Genomic DNA, 4,049 nt, shown 5'->3' with positions numbered 1-4,049 from the left:
CCCCCCCCAGTCCCACTCTCCCTCCTCCCTCACACCCACTCCCCCCACCTCTCCCTCCTCCCTCACACCCCTCCCCCCACTCTCCCTCCTCCCTCACACGCCCTCCCCCACTCTCCCTCCTCCCTCACACCCCCCACTCTCCCTCCTCCCTCACACCCCCTTCCCCCCACTGTCCCTCCTCTCTCACACCCCCTCTCCCCCATGTCCCACTCTCCCTCCTCCCTCACACCCCCTCCCCCACTCTCCCTCCTCCCTCACACCCACTCCCCCCACTCTCCCTCCTCCCTCACACCCTGAGTGAGGAGGAAGAGAGAGAGAGAATGGGGAATCAGTGAGGAGGAAGAGAGAGAGAGAGAGAATGGGGAATCAGTGAGGAGGAAGAGAGAGAGAGAGAATGGGGAATGAGTGAGGAGGAAGAGAGAGAGAGAATGGGGAATCAGTGAGGAGGAAGAGAGAGAGAGAGAGAATGAAGAAACAGAGAGTGAGGGGAGGAAGGGACAACTAGCAAAGGAGGAGGGAAAGGAGGTGAATCAGTGAGGGATGAGGGAGGTGTCAGTGAGGGGAGAGGGTTATCAGTGAGGGTGGAGGGGGTGTGGGTTAGCAGTATGGGAGAACAGAGTGAAGAATCAGTAAGGAAAGAGAGAGAGAGAATGGGAAACAGTGAGAAAGGAGCGAGAGAGAGAGAGAGAGAGAGAGAGAGAGGAATCAATGAGGTAGGAGAGAGAGAGAAGAAGGAGCATCATCGAAAGTGGAGAGTGGGAATCAGTTCGGGACAAGCGAAATAGGGAGGAAATCAGTGTGGGGGGAGAGGAAGTGAGACGGGAGTCAACGAGGAAGGAGAGAGAAATAATTAACTGAAGGAACAGAGCGCACGGGGAGTCCGAAAAGCGCTGGAGCTGCTGGGGAATCGGTGAGAGAGAGAGAGATAGTGTGGGTCAGTGAGGGAGGAATGGACGATTGGAATCGGTGGGACAGGGATCTGGTGTGGCATGAATTGGGCTGGACAGGCCGGAATCATTGAAGAAGGAAGGAGATGCAAGCTGGAGACATGAGGCGTTGTACGGAAAGGACGCGATTTATGTGTGTGATTTTCCCCACACGCTGGACCTGCAAATGTTCGTCTCTCCACTACTTCTGACTTTTATCTCTTTTCTCTCTGCTTGCCCTGTAAGGATCAGTGGCTTCTTTGGTTTTGGTCACCGTTGTCTCATTTCTGTCTGGAATGTGCGTGTTTCTGGTGCGTATCATGGCTCTGTGACCCACACCATCTACCTCCTACCGCTGTCTGTTGGCTATCGCAGCCCCCCCACCTTCCCTTTCGCCATCTTTCCCCACAGCGAAGGTGGAATTTCCGCAGAGCATTCTTGTGAACATAAAGGCCGAAGGACAAATCTATTGGCGAGCAGAGTGGACGAGAGATGCCAACCCCAGGCCAGTCAGAGGTCAGCACCTTATATCCTATCGTCCCATTCTCCCCTCCTGTAAGGTTGAGATGAATGATGCCCTGGTAGAGGTCAGTGTTTTGGGAGTCTGCACTCTGCTGCTACATTTTGGAGAATGGAAACTGTCATGGCAACCGAGCCTGGGGCCTTCGGGCCTACTTGGAGGGACTCGAGCCTGCGACCTTCTGCTGTTGGTGCTGCTGAGCAGAGAGAGGCAAGGACAGCACAAGAGGAAAGGTCGCAGCTCAAGTTCTCGTGGGTAAAGACACGCGACTGGGGAGTGAGCAGAGAAGCACGCCAAGATGGCTTCTGGTCAGGGGGAGCAGTGACGTCACAGCCAAGCCAGTTTGTGATAGGTTGTTTCAGGGGCGAGTCGAGAGTTTGGCGCTGGAAAAGCACAGCAGGTCAGGCAGCGTCCGAGGAGCAGGAGAGTCGACGTTTCAGGCATAAGCCCTTCATCAGGAATGAGCCTAATTCAGGCTTTAACCCGAAACGTCGATTCTCTTGCCCCTCGGATGCTGCCTGACCTGCTGTGCTTTTCCAGCGCCACACTCACGTCTCTAATCTCCAGCATTTGCAGCTCTAAATCTTTGCCCTGTCTCAGGGGTGAGCCGAACTTAGAATCATATCATGCCTTCAGCGTGGAAACAGGCCCTTCGGCCCAACCAGTCCACGCCAACCCTCCGAAGGGTAACCCACCCAGACCCATTCCCCCTAACTAATGTACCTAACCTACACATCCCTGGACGTGACGGGCGATTTAGCACGGCCGACTCACTTAACCTGCACATCTTTGTGACTGTGGGAGGAAACCAGAGCATCCGGTGGAAACCCACGCAGACACGGGGAGAATGTAAACTCCACACAGATAGTCGCCCGAGGCTGGAATCGAACCCGGGTCCCTGGCACCGTGAGGGAGCAGTGCTAACCACTGAGCCACCGTGCTTTAATCATAAAAACCGGCTGAATTTTCTATACTTACTAGTTAACCGTTAGTTCGTTAGTGAAATTTAGATTTTGTTTTACTCAGTGAGTAATTTTGGGGTTAATTAACGGAACCGTAGGCCAGTCCTTCGAGCGATATGCTCCGCCCATAACACACGGGACTTCTTGAATGCTGTTTACATCGATAAGCAATGGGGGTGCCATCAGTACATCCAAGTCACGTGCTGGATTATGGAGCTTGAACATGGTCTGGAAGCGCAAAGGAGCATCCGGGAGAATGAGAGTTATGCAGACAGCATGTACAAGGCCGTAGTCCCCCCACAAGCGAGCAGGAGGATTAGGAACGGGTGACAGTGACACTCAAACATGAGGCGAGGCAGGGTAGTTCAGGAAGCTCCTCAGGTTCCCGAGTTCCGGCGACGGTGATGATACCTCAGGGCGTGGCAGCCAAAACCGAATCCACGCTCAGCGGCACAGAACAGGGAGAAAAAGGTGGTTAGGATGGTCGGGGTGGGAGTCTCGATCTTCCAGCTGCTGTCGCGACAACAGGACTCTCCCTTGCCCAAGCGTCTTTCGGGTGACTGAGCGGCCAGAGGGCGGTGGCAGGACCCCATCCGCGGCCGTGGTAGAGGTTGATACTCGTGCCACAGGTGAGAAGAGGGATGAGGGCCCGAAGGCGAAATTTCGGGAGTTGGGAGTCAGATTGAAAGTTAGGATTACTACCTGTGCCATGTGCTGGTGAGGCGAGGAGTTGGCAGACTGGGCAGTTTAGTCCATGACTGGGGGAACGGCGCTGGAGGGTGGGCTTTAGATTTCTCAATAATTGAGACCAACTTTGGGGAATGGTCTTCACCCAAACAATGATGGGACCAATATTTTTGCCGGTGATTTTGCTCGGACTATCGGGTAGACTTTAAACTAGCTTGGCCGGGACATGGAAACCTAAGGGGAGGCAAGTTTGGAGAAGATTTGTAGCTCAGCTTGAGGTTCTGGATGTAGGCTTGCTCGCTGAGCTGAAAGGTTCAATTCCAGACGTTTCGTCACCCTATGAGGTAACATCTTCAGTGGGCCTCAGGGCGAAGTAATGCTGATAATTCCTGCTTTGTATTTGTTTCTTTGGTTTGGCGACGTCATTTCCTGTGGTGAAGTCACTTCCTCTTTTTCTCAGGGGGGTGGTAGATGGATGTCTAACTTGCTGCGTTTGTTGATAGAGTTCCTGCTTCTAGGAATTCTCCCGAAGGGGAGGCTCTGAGTTAGTTTGTGTGAGTGAAGGGACCCGAGGGAAATAAGAGTCAGGATAGTAAATAAGAAAATAAGAAACAGCTGACCAGCGCAGCACTAAGATGAGTGGAAACTGGTTAATAACAGGTAAAAAGAGAGAATGTTTAGGAAAATTCTTCTGCTGGAGGCGTTAAGATTCAAAAAGAAGTGTGGAAACAGGCCCTTCGGCCCAACCAGTCCACATCCTGGGCTTATCAGATTATTCCGAAGGGAGGAAAAGTGGGCTCTAATATCGAAGGATGATGTCAGGGTGAGAGATGACATCGATTCTATGGGAAGAAAGGTTGAATCAAGGTGGGTGGAAATTAAAAATAGGATGAGCTCAGTCAATCAGCCACCAAACAGTAACATCATGATGGGGGCAAACTGGTGCGTGTACAA

The sequence above is a fragment of the Hemiscyllium ocellatum genome, unplaced genomic scaffold (genome assembly GCF_020745735.1).
Source record: "Hemiscyllium ocellatum isolate sHemOce1 unplaced genomic scaffold, sHemOce1.pat.X.cur. R1, whole genome shotgun sequence".
Classification (NCBI taxonomy): Eukaryota; Metazoa; Chordata; class Chondrichthyes; order Orectolobiformes; family Hemiscylliidae; genus Hemiscyllium; species Hemiscyllium ocellatum.
The sequence above is the reverse complement of the archived record's forward strand: the minus strand, read 5'-3'. Positions refer to the sequence as shown.